The sequence below is a fragment of the Hydra vulgaris genome, chromosome 01 (assembly GCF_038396675.1).
Source record: "Hydra vulgaris chromosome 01, alternate assembly HydraT2T_AEP".
NCBI classification, from domain to species: Eukaryota; Metazoa; Cnidaria; class Hydrozoa; order Anthoathecata; family Hydridae; genus Hydra; species Hydra vulgaris.
Genome location: NC_088920.1, coordinates 53,378,748 through 53,397,842, shown reverse-complemented (window position 1 = coordinate 53,397,842; position 19,095 = coordinate 53,378,748). Strand labels below are relative to the sequence as shown.

Below are 19,095 nucleotides of genomic sequence, written 5' to 3'. Positions count from 1 at the left end.
AGCAGTTTAAAAAAGTTGACCAATGTATAGACATGCATTTCAAATATATACTATATATAATATATTAAAATTGACAAACAAAATAACTTTAGTCTTTCGAAAGACTAAAGTAATTTTGTTTTCGTGTTGTTTTGAAAAATTTCGTGTTGAATTAAAAAAGTTATTTTTTAATTTTAATTTCAAGTGGTTATGGTTTTCAAATACAAAATTAATTTAAGAAAAAATAATCGTAAAAATGCTTTCTTTTTTAAACAAATAAAAAAATTCTTCAACGCACTATGCATTAATTATGTCTGAAGTAGTTTTTTTTTTTAGTTTTAGTAATGAATGAAACAAGAAATGGTTTTATTTGAAGAAATTTTTTATTTGTTTAAAATAACATTTTGCGCTCAATATCAAGGATATAAATTTACGCAATGTTTTACACGTTGCGTAAATTTATACTTTACGCAATGTGAATAATTTATATCCCTGTGAAATGTTGAGCTGTGAATAACCTTCACAGATCAACATTGTTTTAAAAGTTTTGCTAATAAAATATAACTGGCAGTTGGGTTTAAAACAAAATAGCATTAAAATAATTCCCGAAAAAAATGCCAAAAAATTCGCCGATATTTATATACTGAGCTTTTCACACGAAAAAAGTCACGTGATTGAAGTGTCTACATTTTCTAGAAAAATTAAAAAAATTTCTTTAAATTTTATAAATTAACTTTAAAATCAAAACAACAACTGCTATTTTCATGCGTTCTCTCAATTACAATTATTTTATCAAAAATTATTGATTATTTATCTCATTCTAGTCCTGCTTCTCATTTCATGATGTTGGCCCTATTAGTAAGAATAATGGTATCATGGACCATTATATATATGTCAACATCCTCAATAATGTCATGCTGCCCTATGCTAATGAAAATATGGCGCTTAAATGGATTTCCAACAAGACAACGACCCGAAACTCACTTATAGCAAGGCAAAAGAGTGGTTTCAGCTCAATGGGGTCAAGATTATGGAGTGGTCTGCTCAATCAACAACCTAAATCCCATTAAAAATTTAAGGGAGACGTTAAAAAAGCAGTTTCTGCTGCTAACCCAATTAATGCTCAGCAGTTTTGGAAACTACTCAACAAGGATGGTACGCTATACCAGCAGAAAAATATTAACGCATAGTTGACTTTATTTTATCCAAAACCAAGTTTTTTTAACGAAATACTAAGAGTAAATATTATTATATCATACTTAATTTTAACCTTTTAATGTTAAAAAGTGAACGATTGTGATGTTTAACACTAAAAAAAATTATTATTTTCCATTTTCAGATACCTTTCAAAGACTGCAACCTTTTTTTAAAATTGTTATTTTGTTTCTGAAATAAAATGTAAAACTACAATTGTTGTAATTTTCTTTATTAATATATTTATATATATATATATATATATATATATATATATATATATATATATATATATATATATATATATATATATATATATATATATATATATACAGTATGTCAAAAAAGTCACCCCCTGATGATTTTTCAATAAAAACAAACTTTTATATGCTTAAATTTAGATTTTTGACCTTAATTTTTTTTAATATTAAATTTATATCAAAACATATTTTTATAACAAGAATTTAATACTCTTATACTTGAAACAAAAATTATCCACTATATTAGAAAAAGTCAAAAAAGTGTATCACCCCCTAATCATTTTTTTTTTTTTTTTTACAACAATCATTATTATATATTTCAAAAACAAATAATATTTACATGTCTCCAGTTTATATAAATGTCCACCACAAATATTTACAATATCTAAAGAGCGTTAACAATGCTGTTTTACGCATGCGCGTTTGACATTTTAACTCATGTGAGTTAAAATAATAAATTCGTGGTTTATAATATAAAGTGCTGGCTATTAACCCATGCATTTAAAAAATATACGCAAGTCCGTCGCACCACAGGGCTACTAGGGACTTGCTTGTCGTTGTCGTTGAAAATATATGTTATTTGTTGAAAATATATATCAACATATATTAGTAGTACTATGTAGTTGTAAGGAAACTCGCAGAAGACTAAGAAAAGTCTTTTCATCGAGAACCTTTAAAATACAAAATAAACTAAAAATTTAAAGAGTAAAGACACACATTAATTTTTTGAGGTCTACTGTTCAGAAAAAATTTAACTATGTATAGTTGCTAACATTTTTTATTTATTTATTTATTTATATTTTATGTTTTATTTCTTTTTTATTTATTTTTATAGCTTAAATTATTCTTTTTACATTTTATTATATTAATTGTTCTTTTATATTTAATACATATCGATAAAATTGGTTTTGTTAATTATGAGATCTTTTAGTTTTTTCTTCAGGGCAATAAGATTATCCAATTTAGTAAGTTCTATATTTTGAGGTATTGTTTTGTTGTATAAATAGGGGCCACGGTATACAATTGAAAATCTCGAAAATTTTGTTTTTTTTATGGGCAATGTAAAGTTTCCGGTTCCTCGTGTGGTATATCTGTTGGCGTTGGTTTGAAAAAAGTTATTAGTAAAATGAGTTGGGACAAGTCCGAGCTTATATTTGAGCATAAATAAAACATTTTGGTAGATGTTAATTTGATAAATATTTAAAGCATTCAAGTTTTTAAGTAAAGGATCGGCATGAGTGAATTTATTTTTATTATAAATCAATCTTGATGCGTGTTTTTGGTGTGTATATAAAGAACTTAATTTAGATTTATTTGTACTTCCCCAGGCAATATTAGCATATGTTAGATAACTTTGTATATAAGAAAAGTAGAGAACTTTCAGATTCTCCTGGGAAAGTATAGTTTTGACTTTGTAAAGTATGCCGATACTTTTTGATATTTTTGTATTTAATGTTTTTATATGGGGTTTCCAAGAAATCGTTTCGTCAATAATTATCGCAAGAAATTTAATAGTTTCAGTTCTTTCGATGTTTATGTTATCAATTTTTAGTAATGGTAGCATGCTTGGTATTTTGTTTTTTTGTTGGTTGGAATGAAACAAGATGTATTTTGTTTTTTCTTGATTTAAAGATAATTTATTTACTTTAAACCAAATGTTTAGACTCTCAAGGTCATCATTTGCAGATTCAAAGAGATTTTCAATTGATGCTGATGAATAAAATAAATTTGTGTCATCAGCAAACATTATTGCATCAAGTTTTTTTAGTGATTGTGGAAGATCGTTAATATAAATTAAAAATAAAAGAGGACCAAGAATGGAACCTTTTGGAATTCCGCATTTTATTTTTAGTAAATTAGAATACTTATTATCGTTCGAAATAACACATTGTTGTCTGTTGCACAGATAACTTTTAAACCAATCTAGGCTAGTATTTTTTATTCCGTATTTTTCCATTTTTTTTAGTAAGATATCATGATTAATTGTGTCAAATGCTTTGGATAGGTCTATAAAAGTTCCTAATACAAATTGCTTTTTATTAAAAGAATCACTTATGCTATTAACTAAATCTAAAATTGCATGTTCTGTTGAGTGCTGTGCTTGAAAGCCGAATTGTTTTTTATTTAAGAACTTGTTTTGAATTAGGTATTCATATAATCTATTATAGATTATTCTTTCAAGTATTTTAGAAAAGGTTGGAAGTATTGAGATTGGTCTGTAATTGTTTATTAGAAATGTTTCACCGGTTTTAAAAATAGGTACAATTTTAGCTAATTTTAATTTATCTGGTACAGTTATAATTGTTATAATTGATGATTTAAATATTTCGAAAATAGGTTTGCGTATCTCCGAAAAGACATTGACGACGATATTACTGCAAATGTCATCTATACCTGGGGACTTGTTTGTTTTAAGAGAGTTTATTGCATTTTCGAGTTCATCAATTTTTAGTTCTTTAAATATTAATTCGTTGTTGACACTAGTTAGATAAGTTTCAAATGAGTTGTTTGGACAATTGACTTTTGAAACTAGATTTGGGCCTATGTTGACAAAAAAACTATTAAATTTTTCTGAAATTGCATTATTATTGTCATACTCTTTATTATCTAAGACAATTTGAGCAGGTAAACTATTTATTTTGCAGGTTTTTATCCCAATTATTTCTTTCATGATATCCCAAGTTTTCTTAATATCACCATTTGTGTTTTTTATTTTATTTGAGTAATAGTTTTTCTTTGAATTTTTTTTAATTTTTTCAAACAAGTTTTTATACTGTTTGTAAACATTTAGGTTTGCCTCATTTCTATTTTTTAAGTATTTAATATAAAGTTTTTGTTTTTTTTTGAGGATTTTTTAATACCTTTGGTGATCCATGGACATTTTAAATGTTTTTCTTTTATTAATTTTACTTTAATTGGGAAGTGCATATTATAGCTTTTTAGGAAAATTTTTTCGAAGTTATTATAAGCAGAGTTAGTGTGCCCAAGATTGCATTCATGGTATACCTTATCCCACTCTTCTGCCAACAGTGAGTCTTTAAATTGTTGAGTAGCAAATTTGTTGATTTTTCTTTTATAAGTTTTAATTTTACAACTATTATTAGATTTTATATCTTGCGTCAAGGAGAAGAAAATAGGAAAATGATCAGATATATCTGCCTTTATTATGCCTGCCTTTAGAGAAGTATCAAACAATGAATTAGTTAATATATTGTCTATTGCAGTGATTGAAGTTGGAGTTACTCGAGTTGGCTTGTTAATAATTGGGAAGATGTAATGTTGAAGCATTTCGTCAAAAAAAAGTTTAGTATTGGCATGTTTATCATATTGTAAACAATCTATGTTTATGTCTCCAATACAGAATATTTTTTTTTGCTCATTGTTGTTTTTTATAAAAATTTGTTTTAAATGATTGGAAAATTTAAATAAATCACCTTCAGGTGGCCGGTAACATGTGGAGACCAGTATGTTTTTTGATTTGTTGCTAGTTATTTCAATTGTAAAAACCTCACTATCGGCATCTGAGATCGAAAGGTCATCTCTAATTTTGGTAACTTGATCATTCCTAATATAAGTTATAATTCCACCTCCCCTTTTGTTAGTTTTTCTTTCAGATGATAATAATTTGTAGTTAGGAATTTCTAAACTTGAATTTATTCTGCATGATTCGTCAGAACACCACGTTTCTGTTAGGCATATCATACTGAATAGATAATCGCATTCGATAAGAAAATGTTTTAGCTTATCCATGTTGCTATTTATACTTCTTATGTTAATGTGTATTACAGTAAAATTACTCTTTAACGTTTTTAGTTCACTTTTAAAAGTTTTTATTTCAAAAAAGGACGAACTAAAATTGTTTTCGTTAAAAAAATGCAAATCAGCGTCAGATATATCATTAAGTAAAACATTTGCTGAATTGAAAACATTAAAGTGTAATTTTTCAAAATCTATTGTTAAGTTAGTCATTAATTAAAATCGTTAAAATAGCGCTTCGCTTAATAAAACTTCGCGCGTTTACTTTCTAAAATCTCTACAATAAATTTTATCAAATTTAATAACTGCAAATTTACCTTCGTTTCGTAATCGTTTAACTTCTTCCCAAAGCTTCTTTCTTTCTAACATCGTTTCTTTTGCATAATCTTCATTAATATAAATACCGGTTCCTTTAAGTTTATTTACTGAGCTTAATATTTTATTTTTATCATGATAATTCAAAAGCTTTAAAACGATTGATCTTGGTGTTTTATTATCTTTAACTGCACCGACTCGGTGCGCTCGTTCCACAACTACTTCACTTAATATATTTAGCTTTGTTTTAAAGATGTCTTTTACAGCCTTCTCACAATCACTCCAGTTTTCTTCAGGGTTTTCTTTTATGTCATCTATACGTAAGTTAGTACGTCTCGAGCGATTCTCTAAGTCAATAGATTTTTTTTTTAACATCAAAATCTCATTATCATATTTTGTTTTTATATGAATAAGTTCATCCTTAGCTTTTTCTTCTTGGAAATTTAAGCTGACTTTTATTTCGTCAACTTCATTTTCAACTCTTCTGATATTTAACTTGTTATTGTTTATTTCAGCGTCCATTTTGTCTAACCTTGCTGTTATTATTTTGAAATTCGAACTTATTATTGTAGTGAAGTTTTTTTCATGATCTTTAAGTAATCTCTCCGTTTCTGCTAGTATACTTCTTTTTTGTTCTTCTAGTTTGCTTGTGATAATTTTTTCTATATTTTTAATATTTATTTCCATTTTTATTGTAAATAAAGTTATGCTCAAAAAAAGAATACGTCTTACTCGTCAGAAAAGTTAAAAAAAAAAAACTTTTTTTAACTTTTCTGTTGTTATACTTATTAAAATTTCAGAAAAAAGGCCAAAAACAGACAAATTTGATTGATAGAAGTTATTATAACTTATTTTTTAGCAAAGTTTGTTTTCTTTTTGGGTTCTCCATAAAAAAATCATGGCAAAAAGATATGAAATTTATTAATCAGTAAAAAAACTGATCCTGGGACACTATAAAAGTGGAAAAAGATTTAAATCGTAAAAAATTTGCCATGAAAAGGACGCCTAGTTAAGAATACCTTACGCATTGATAGAGAAATTATTCGAAAAGTTGAACAAGATCACGGATTAACTGCACCAAAGCTTGCAAAAGATTTACAAACAGATTATGGTATAACAGTAAATCCTCAAACTGTTCGCAATCGCTTAAAAATTCAAGGTTTTGTAGGTAGAGTTGCTCCAAAAAAGCTTTTTTTGAGTGAAAAGAATCAAAAGAAAAAATTGGCTTGGGCTAAGAAACATTCAAAACCATGGACTATTGACCAATGACAAAGAGTTTTATTGTCCGATGAAACAAAAATATGTTTGTTTGGTTCTGAAAGTATCATACGCAAATGGAGAAAAAATGGTGTACACCTAAATCCTAAATGTATGAGACCAACTGTCAAAGCATGGAGGAGGTAATATTAGGCTTTATTTTAACATTTTAATATGATATATACTTCTAACTTATTATCTCCTCTTATCATAGGTCAAATGATGGTTTGGGGTTCTTTTGCTTGCAGTAATAGTGGCAAACTCGAATTCCCTGACGGAATAATGACAAAAGAGGTTTATAGTGATATTCTGAAGCAAAAACTGAGATCAAGCGCTAAAAGTGTTGGCTTATCTCGTAATTTTACCTTTCAACAGGATGAAGATCACACATCAAAGTTAGCTAGCTAGTGGTTAAAAAAGCAGTATTAAGATGTTAGATTGGGTTCCTCAGTCATCAGCACTAAATCTGATTGAAAATTTATGGAATTTTTTAAAAATTAATGTAGCTGATCAAAAACCATCCGGTTTGTCACAATTAAAAGCAATTCGCATTGAGGAGTGGGAAAAACTTGACACACAATGCCTTTAAAACTCAGTAAATTCAATGCCTAAAAGAAATCTTGAAGTCGTCAAGGCGAAAGGCACACAAATAGACTATTAATTTTATATTAGCAAAATAATTATTTAAGGGGTGATACACTTTTTTAACATACACTTTTTCTAATTGAGTGGATAATTTTTGTTTTAAGTATAAGAATATTAATTTCTTGTTATAAAAATGTTTTTTGATATAAATTCAATAAAAAAAAAAATTGAGGTCAAAAATCTAAATTTAAGCATATAAAAATTTGATTTTATTAAAAAATCATCAGGTAGTGTTATTTCAATCAATCATTGTTATGATGATAATAAATTATTACAAGAGGACATTAATATGTTAGTAAAATGGTCTGTAGATTGGTTAATTTAATTTAATGAATCAAAATGTAAAGTCATGTATGTTGGTAAAAAGAATCCTACATATGAATATAAATTGAATAACTTTGTTTTAACAGAAACAGCAATAGAAGAAGATTTTGGGATTTTCATTTCAAATAATCTAGAGTGGAAATATCATTTTAATTTAGCTAAAGGCAAAGCAAACAGAAAATTAGGCATGATCAAAAGCTCTTTTGAGTATTTAGATGAATTTTCATTAAAGTTGCTTTAAAAATTGTTAGTACGTTCTCATTTGGAATATGAAGCAATAGTTTGGAGTCTATTTTGGAAGAAGGACATTGACAATCTTGAACTCGTGCAACACAGGGCTACTAGAATCAAATATTTAAGAGGGAAATTGTTTGAAGAAAGATTAAAAATACTTGAATTGCCAACATTGCATGATAAAAAAAGAAGAGGTGATCTAATTTAAATGTATAAGATCTCAAAAGAGAAAGATATTGTTAATTTTCACCACCCTCCATTAAATTTTGAGCTGGAAAAATCAAGTAGAAGTAACAATTGTAGAATACGCAGACAATTTACCACTTCGAGAATTCGTCACCATTTCTTCACAAACAGAGTTACAAACGATTGAAATTCTCTGCCTCAATCGATAATAGATAAAGATGACTTAAACCTTTATAAAAACAGCACCGATAAATATTTTCGGTGCACACTATTTTTTATAATCGGCTGTCATAGTCTTAATTCTACGTAATTAATACACAAAACACCTCAAATGTGTGTTGAGTCTTACTTACTCTCTCTCTCTCTCTCTCTCTCTCTCTCTCTCTCTCTCTCTCTCTCTCTATATATATATATATATATATATATATATATATATATATATATATATATATATATATATATATATATATATATATATATATAGATAGATAGATAGATAGATATGTATACTACTTAATGCTATTAGATTATGCTACTCGTTACACATCTAAATTTATTTTTAAATGATTATGTGGAACGATTTTTATTACTAATTTAAGCAATTCATAACATGCATAATAACATTGATACAAATTTTACTACCGCTTGATTGAATGCAGAAAACTGCCGGATTAAATTCAAAAAACCGCTAGATTAAATGCAATAAACCGCCAGATTATATGCAAAAACCGGTAAATAAGCTTCCAAATTGTTTGGCAAATTACATGCACACAAAGCAATCAAAACCTAAATTTAATTCTAGAAAAAAATTAGCCTGATGGTTTTGAGTTAGGTTGTAAACACCTCACTAATAAAAAAAAAGTGATCTGCTGTGTTCTAATATGTGATCTGCCAAACAATTCAGTAGATTGCGTGTTAAAATTTGATAGTTTAATGAATATACCATAAGTAGTTTTATATTATCAATTGATAATATATTTTTTTACCATCAACCATTAATCAAACAAGGCACGTTGTACCCATATTCATTCCTTTTACGATTAAGTTTTAATATTAAGTGCCTGATTTTTCATAGCATATTTGACGGATTAGAAAAGAGGTCGTTCATAAATTAAGTCACGCTATAGGGAGGATGGGGTAGGGGTAGGCGGTTTTTTAACAATTTGTTATGAGGGTAGGGGGATCTCCGATTTTGTGACGCAACATTTTAGGTTTTAAATCTAGAGAAGACTTTTAATTAAAAGAGTATCTGACCAAACCACAACCCTAAGTTGATGTATCGACATGTTAATTGTAAAATCAACTGCGTTTAAATCTTACTTAGTCGATGTGTACACTCCGTTAACGGAGTATTTACAGTCTGTTAACGAACTGTTACAGTTGAACAGTCAATGCCATCTGAGTGCGTAATATCGATGATCAATAAAACACGGCTAAAGAAAAAAGATCTGAGGTTTTATGCCGACAAAATAGTTTGAGGTGTATGTTCTTCCATCGTTTAACCGATGTCTTAAAATACAATTACTTTTTATTTGTTAATTTTAAAAAGTAGAACCACAGCTTAACAACAGTACCAAAAATATTTCTTTTGAGATTTTCATTTTTAGAGATAATTTGATTTAAAAATTAAGGTCATTTTATAACCCAAATATTTTTCAAAGTAACCAGTGTCTTTTGATTTAATAACAAAATCAATTATAGCAGTATATTACCCGAATAGCGTGCATATTTTTGAATACTAAGCGTTGATAAAACAAAAAATATGCCTCCCACTAAAAAGTTAACTTTTGAAAAAAAATATATTTAGCGGTTTTTAATTTTCAAGACTCAACTCTTCAATTTTCAAGACGGAAATTTAGTTATTAAAATTAGTTTATTGTTTTGGAAAACCCTTTTTGCATTACCATTAAATAAAAAATTTTTTAAAAAGAACTTTTCACAGATTTATTATGTCAAAGGTGGGTCGTTTCCTAGTCATTAAAGTTCCATTTACTATAGCTTTTATTGGTATTACATTCTTAGTTTTGAATAATAATGTTCTTGTTTGTTGTTACTTTTGTCAAAGAACGGAAATGTTAATGCGATTCTTAAAAACGTTATATCGCTAAAAACCTCTAAAGTCATAGTAAAAAAAATTTTAAATTTTGTGGTTTAAAAGTTGCATTAGTTTTCGACTAATAATAATATAACGATAAGTTTGTCATTTTTAACTGCTAATGTTTAGCTCTAACTTATGGAGTAAGTTTTGTTTTCATTTTACATTTTTTTTAAATGTTAAAGTGCCTATCTGTGTGCAGTGCACGTTCTGCGCTATGACTTTAAATAGTCCAAGTGCAGAACTTTATTTTGTTGGTATACAAAATTGTGAAGCAACAATAAAAAAAAAAAAACTAAAAAAAAAAATAGAAGTCTCGCCATCGAGAGACGAACCTAGAACCCTCAGTTTAGTAGCTGGAAACGTAATCAACTCGGCCATGACTACTACAAAAATTTTTTTGACATTTCAAAAAATGTCAAAAATTGCGTAGCGTAATAAATTATGGATATACAATAATTCTAACATTTGTTGTGCTGAATTATTTGCAGATCACTTAATAGATCACAGGACTCGCGCCGAATTACTGCAGAATATCTTAAATACTCCTATAACAACAACCTACTTACATGGCTTTCAAAGTTTTACAACAATATCTTCAATAATGGAGCGGTGCCAGAGTACTTATCAACATCCATCATTGTTCCTATAGTAAAGTCCTTTAAAAAATCTCTTGGTAATTCCGATAACTATCATGGAATTGGTATCATGCCTATTTTGACAAAGCTTTTTGAATATATTATTATAGAAAATGTTTCGGAAATATCAAATAGTCACTCTCATTAATTTGGCTTCAAGCACAATAGCTCCACTCTTCATGCAGAATTCCGTTTAAGTGAAACAATGAAATATTACAATAATAATTACTCATCAATATTTATTTGTAGTTTAGATGCAAATAAGGCTTTCGATATCTAGAACTGAGATTTGTTGTTTGAAAAACTTTATTACAACAAAAAGTTACCGCTCTCAGGTGTTGGCGCATTTCTATCACTTACTTATCGGGTACTACTAATATATCGTACCATGGGCATAAATCAAATTATTTCCAGATATCTTAAGACGTGCGACAAGGATCAAATTTATCACCACATTTATATAATATATACACTCAAAGCATATTAAATCAAATTGCTTCAGATTGCAAAGTTGGAACAACAGTAAGTGGTGGATACACTGGTATTATTGCCTATGCAGACGATATTATCCTACAGATTCCTACTCTTTCTGGTCTACAGGAATTGGTTAATAAAGTTTAGTCACAATGCCAAAAGTTATATATTAAACTAAACACCGAAACAAGTTCTATTACAAAAAGCACAATTCAAATAAATGGCTCTTCCCAACATCTCAATAATAAACTAAAACACCTAGGATTCCTATGGGATAATCAAAACCGTACTCAAAATATAGCAACACTTCAAACAGCAAATGTAAACGAACGTATTATTCAGTTTTAATCAATCTCCAGAGCTCTTATAAATTCTGGTATTCGTTTTTGTCAACCATTAACTACAGTACATTTGTTCAAATCTCTGGCTGTACCAAATATATCATACGGCTTAGAAATTTTTTGCTATAATAATTCACTTCTTAATAAATTGGACGCAGTTGGAAGGTCAGCATTAAAGTTCCTCTTTAATATATCAAAGTATAGCAAAAACAACCTACCCCCTTCTTTAAAATTGATAATATATCTACCATCCTCATTCGAAGCAAATTAAATCTGTTTATCAGGCTTCTAAACAATCTGACTTGTTTTTTCTTCATATTGACTAAAATAACTAATGTCACTAACGATAACCTATTTATCAACGAAATAATAAAAATTTGCATTCAACTTGAACTTCACCCAATGTTTGGTAGAAGCAAAAAAAATAACGATTAAACGTCGCTACGATGAAGTAGAAGACAGTGTAGCGGCAATTTTGAACCATTCCTTTGAATTCTGGAATATTAGAGAACAAAGACCAATATTTACGAATTTGATGGAGAAAAATATTCCAAGAAGAACTTAAATTAGACTTTAGAATGAAAGTATAAACTATTAGTTTTATACACTTGTTGTTTACTGTTTGTTTTACCAGTAATTTGGGTAATAAAAAGAATAAATAAATAAATAATAAAACTTATATGATTCAGCAAAAAATGATATTTATCGTGTTTATTTTATTTTGTTATTATACATTTTAAAAAAGATTCAATATCAAGGCATTCTTCTACATAACTGCAAAAGGGAAAACCCAAATAAAATTTAACCTTGATACCGTTTACTTTGAATTAATTTAAAAGACATTTTTGTATTGAAGTCGTTTAAAGTGTACCTTTCGTTGTGACGTCATTTATTATCTACCAAAGCCCATTAGTAAGATCAGATTTTTTTTTTAAATCATTAAGCCGAAAATCATCTTTGAGAGAAAATAAAAAGCATTAAACAATTTTTAAGTATTTGACAATACTTTGATGAATAGTTCTTTTCGGAAAATTTAACTAACTAGCATTTTATTTTTTAAGGTGGTTCTTATAAAAAAATATCTTTCATTAAACTAAATATTTTTTTATTTTTAAGAAGTTTTAATATCCTAAAACTTAATATTTAATTAAAAAAAAAAAGTCCATAAAGTTCTATTTTTATAACAATGTTTACCTTAACTTGATGGAATTTTGGTTAAATCCTCTAAACCTAATAACATAAAAACAACCAGAATATATTCATCAAAGTTTGGCCCAAATGCTTTTTGTTAATGGGTTAAAAACTATACCTAACTTGTTAAAATATTTTTTACCAATTTAATAAACATTTTTTTTATAGTAAAATTCGTTTTTAGGTCGCTTAAATTTCTTTAAGGTTTTGGGTTATAACATCTCAAAAAGTGTTCATTACCTTGATTTTGGTAAATGACATATATTAACTAAACATCCAGTGAAAATGTTAATGCCATGGCAATTTTTAAAATATATTGTTTGAAGTTAAAGCAAGTGTCAGAACCTATGTTTAAGAAAAACGAAAAAACAAAAAAAGAGTACGCTTTTTAAGAGTAAATTACAGAAATTTTAAAAGCAGATACGATAATATATGGAAAAGCTGTATCAAGTTAAGGTTTAAATCTTAAAAAGTTTTTTTAGAGAGAAGTAACGGTTGCTAAGATGCTGCTTAGGACGCTTTTTTTAAGAATATATCTAAAAATAAAACTAATCAATATTTAATTAAAATTTCATAAAACTAAAGTATCCAGCATTAAAGAGCAGCAAATTCTAAACAAGAAACAGTTGTTGCAAAATTAAAAAAACGTTTTAATGTCTTTTTATCTATAGGAACCACCTTAAGGATAATTTAAGGATTATTTAAAATAGGAGCGTGACTTTTTTAATATAAATATATATCAAAAACAAAAAGGAGAATCTAAGTTTCTTATTAAAGAACAAATAAAAATAAAGTCAATTAAAACTATGTTTAATACAAAGTTTTAATTATATGAATCCAATATTATAATCAAAAAAATTTTATTATCCACCGCAATCACCGCCTCCAGCATTACAGCACTCTCTGCTTCGACACCTTTTTTTACAAGTACGTTTCTGATCAGAGTTACAACCAACATCATACCCAGTAGGCACAGCGACGTGACAAAAACGTGAATTTCACGTTATTTTGGCACGTGACATTTAGGTGACATTTTGGTCCCCATGAAATGACCAATTCACGTGTTTTATGGACGAAGTGTTTGGATTCGTGTAAAGAAATATTTAATATTTATATGGTTTTATTAGTCAGTATATTAGTTCTTGACATAAACATTTTGAATTTGTAATAAAAGCTGCACTTTTGTTTAAATATCCTCCTTATATCCAATAAATAATAATTACAAAGTCATAGATCTGCAACTTACGAAGAGCACACTTCAAACATAATCTAAAGAATCAGTCGATATATTCTCCCATAAAAGCACGCTTCAAACATTATCTAACGAATCAGACGATGTTTTCTCCTAAAGAAGTACGCATCAAATTTTATCTAATGAATCAAATTTAGCTAAAAAGAAACGAATAAAATCTTAAATGATAATATGATTATTTAATAATTATCTTAAATCACAAACTTTTAAAACAAATCTTACTTGGTAAGTTGCCAACCATTTTGGCAACAAGATTTTCTAGTTATTTTCTTTTATCTAAATCATTAAATAATTTTAAGAAAACAATACTACATACAATGTAGAAAAATAAAAAAAGTCATTTGCCTTCTAATTTTATACTCTTATTGCTAAAAAATAAATAAGGATTTAATAAAAAAAGACATTTCAAAAAAGTCGTCAGATAAATAAAAAAAAGAAGTACAAAATAAAAAATACAAGTCTAAAAAAATATTGTTTATCTATATATATCTATATCTAATATCTGTTTATAGATAAATATATACCTATATATATAAAGTTAATAACTGATGCGCGTGATTAGAAAAAGACCTGTACTCACCTTATGTGATAACATCTGATTAAATAATTTGTTTTCTTTGTTTTCCATCTTCTTATATTTGCACTTGTTTCTGCATTAACTTGTTCATACATTAACTCACTAGATGCAAAGGTGACAGCCCACGAAGTTGCTTTAAATGAGTAATCTACAAAGTTTTGAACATTAAATGTAATTTTAGAATGTAAACAGAAAAATCATAACAATTTTTAAAAATGTAATAGTTACCACATAACCACACAACATTATAGTGGGGATTTTATATCATGATTTTCCTACCCATGGTAAGATTTTCACCTTGAGGCTCCTTTCACCACGCCTCATCTACCCCTAATTATATATAATATATTAAGTATAAAACTAAAAATATGTATAATAAAGTATTGTCAAATTAGGTCACCAATAAATACCGAGTAGTGAAAATTCAACTCAGAATCAAGTTGCATTCTCCAATAAGATATGAACTAAATTAAATTTTTGCTACAGGGTGCGATCACAAAAGAAGAAGAAGAGAGGAAAAAGTGAATTTTCTCAAACTTTAAAAGTTAAAAGGTTATTGTGTCTTACTACAGAATGATATTCCTAGGCAATAACACAACAATACCATTGGATCTTCCTAGTCAATAATATTTTATTCAGAACTTATCATTTGTCATCTAGTTTAATAAATTTAATATTAAATAAGTTATAATAACTTATTTATTATTAAATTAATTACATCGACAAATTTGACAGTCTAAAATATTATATAAGAGGGTAGAAAAAAAAGTATACCTTGTATTAGGGTTTGATCTTTTGCATGTTGCAATATGAGAATTATCTGCCATAACGTTATACGATTTTAAACTAAGCTTTGTAATATATTTATTAAACCTATATTGATAAAACTTAGATATAAAATAATATAATATGTTTAGATAAAATATTATATATGTGACATTTTATTTTTGTCAAAAATGCATTGCAATGTTATAAGATATCTTATACCCTGATACTTTTTTTATTATTATAAACCTACAATGCAAAATAATTATATTATTATAAAAGTATAATAAAAAGTAATTACAATAATGAATATATAAACTACATAATTCATATAATCATTATATTTAAAAAATTTGGAAAATTGTTTGCGGAAAATATTCTGAAAAATTCAGAATATTTTCCCCCTAATTTTTCCCTTAATTTTGCATTCAGCCATAACCCTGACAGCAACATTGATGACAATGATATATACTTTAACTTGCATGTATGAAAAACTTTTCGGATATTTGGAAAAGATAAGTTTCAGAAAAATATCCGGTATTCCGGGAATATCCCAAAAAAAATAATCCCTGAAACTAAATTATAAAAAAATGGTAAATAAAATAAAAAATATCTTTCCAAGTTTCTAATCATAGGTTTTTATTGAGAATAAAAAAAGTTCCAAAATACACAATATTTTGGCAACGTAACTTTCATGCCTCAATCAAGTAAAATTGTAACCTGGACGAGGTCCCCTAAAATATACATGATTGAAACGTGAAGAAGGAAACTGGGTAAGAGCATGCATCAAACTTTATCTAATGAATAAGTCGATATTTTCTCCAATAATAGCTAGCGACACCAAATTTAGCTAAAAAAATACAAATAAAAACTTAAATAATAATATGATTATTAAATAATTATCTTAAATCACATATTTTTAACACAAGTCTTACATGGTGAGTCGTCAACTGTTTTGGCAACAAGACTTTCTGGTGTTGCTATTTCTTTGATCTAAATCATGAAACAATTTTTAAAAAAGCAATGCTATATTTGAGAGAAACTTGCTTTACATATTGGAAGGTTGTTAACATTAAAGGATAAGTATAATGCAGTTTCAAATACAATAGCATCATAATCATCTTTTTGTGGGGAAGACATTGAACAAATCCGCGTTAATAACCTGTTTTATATTGTACATAATAACAATAGTAATAAAAGTCATATAATATATACAATAATAATTTCATAAATACCATTCAAATATATATATTAATCAAATAATATTTAAATAATATAAAAAAATGAAATAAATAAGTATTAACCTTCTTTAAAAAGTAAAGCACAAAATCAGGATGTCATATATTACAAAAAGATAAAGTATATAACAATAATATATATATATATATATATATATATATATATATATATATATATATATATATATATATATATATATATATCAATAATAAATAACATAACACATTTGTTTATTTATATTATCTTGGATAAATTCTTTAACCTTGTTCATAAAAACCAAATAATAGAAGAAAATATATTTTTGGTTTTTATCTAATCGACTCTTGAGCAATAATACATTATTATTGCTCAAGAATCAAGAATAAGTTCTGCAAGAACTTATAATTTGTCCATGTAGCTTACTTAATTTGATATTAAATTCGTTATAACAACTTATTTTGTACTAAATTAAGTAAGCAAAATAGACAAATTCGCTAGTCTAAAATATTATATCATAGAGTAGAAAAAAAGCATATCTTGTATTTGAGTTAAATCTTATTTGTGTGGCAAATAGGGATGCTTGGTACTAATTTATTTAACTTAATTTGATGTAGTTTGGATATTAGATATTACAACTTAAAATATATTGAATTATTTTAGTTCTGTTTTAAATGCATTGCGTTATAAGATATTATATAGACCAAATTTTTTTTTAATTATGATTAAACTACAATAAAAATTAATTATATCATCATAACAGTAAAATAATTATAACTAATATAATGAATACAAAAACTATACTATAAAAAAATAAATAATATAATAAAAAATATTATTTCATATTTCTTATCACAGGTTTTTATTAGGAATAAAAACAATTCCGTTAGACGCGATATTTTGCCACGTAACTTTCACGTAACTTTCACGTAAAATAGTAACCTGGACGAAGTCACCTAAAATACACGTGATTGAAACGTGAATAAAACGTTGCGTGCCTACTTGGTAGCCTCACTGATCTCAATAATAACTGGATAGCGCATCTCTAATATCAAAATTGACGCCAAAATCGCCATGTTGGAAAGCCCCAGAACGCTGAACGGAATTTGAAAATACAGAAATTGAAGATGTGTTTATGTTGTGTTTTCTACTTCGATTATATCTACTCAACCAAGTTACATATTTTGATGATATTATTATATCTAAAATGTTTTAAAGTGTAAAAAGGGAAGAAAAAAAAATACGAAAAACATTAGCGTTACAAAAAATTGCCCTATAAAGAACAGACTATTTGATAATATTTGTATTTGCTTTTTTGATACTCAAAATAAAACTTTGCTGAAAGTCAATTTCATGTTTACTCCGGTTACTATTGGATGTTTATTGTTACAATTTTATGCAATCTTACTCTTTAATAGGAGTTAAATAGTAACTTTACAAGTAATTTTACATAACAAAAAAATATTGAATCAAACATTTATGTATATATATATATATATATATATATATATATATATATATATATATATATATATATATATATATATATATATATATATATATATATATATAAAAACATACATACACTCTATTTGTAAAATACACTAACATAATTTACATATATATATATATATATATATATATATATATATATATATATATATATATATATATATATATATATATATATATATATATATATATATATATATATATATATATATATATATATATATATACACACACAACCGAGAGTCATGTTCAAATTATATTGTTATCCAAAAAAAATAGAAACTCTCAAATAACAATAATACAAAAAGAATATAAAAAAATATCATACAAAGATAATTATCAAAACTATGATATATAAATTCAAATGGATTGTTACTTTTTATTGATTTTTGAATAAGACTAGTTTACTGAGAGTCTTTCTGACATTTACTCCTGAAACTTTTGCAGATTCTAATTTTCCGAGCTGATGCAATCTTATTTTGCAGTAGCACTTAGCAAGTAACTTAACAAGAGTAAAAATATGATTTTCATAAATTGGGGTATCAAACATATGGTTATCTAAATCTCGAAACACTAAAGATAAATTTATTGCTTCCAAAACAGAAATTGCAATAGCATCAACTATACTGCATTTTATTCTTGGCAAATTTCCAGAAAGTGTTGATAACATTCTAACAATATTTTGTTCAGTCATTTCACACACTTTGATTACACTTATTGAAGGTTTGAAAAGACCACCTCTATCTTTAAAAGAAAGAAAGGTAGATTCATAACGATACTCAATTGAGCCAATAGCTTTACAGCATTGTATGCATACCAATTGCTTTTCAGCCATTTTGGCAACATAACCAGCAATATACGATATAGCAGATTTTTTATACTCTG

The 19,095-nt window shown here is 26.7% G+C and overlaps 1 long non-coding RNA gene across 3 annotated transcripts; it reads right to left on the bottom strand.

Moving 5' to 3' along the window:
• Nucleotides 1-13,644: 13,644 nt before the first annotated feature.
• Nucleotides 13,645-16,795, bottom strand: LOC136075435 (uncharacterized). Of its 3 annotated transcripts, XR_010635946.1 has the most exons (6): nt 16,419-16,774; nt 16,204-16,333; nt 15,493-15,591; nt 14,722-14,866; nt 14,364-14,417; nt 13,645-14,278 (listed from the first exon to the last, which is right to left on the bottom strand). It is a non-coding gene; the product is annotated as an uncharacterized LOC136075435 (long non-coding RNA). The 3 variants fall into 3 exon arrangements; XR_010635944.1 differs by having other exon boundaries at nt 15,493-16,333; nt 16,419-16,795; XR_010635945.1 differs by having other exon boundaries at nt 13,645-14,234; nt 15,493-16,333; nt 16,419-16,795.
• Nucleotides 16,796-19,095: the final 2,300 nt, after the last annotated feature.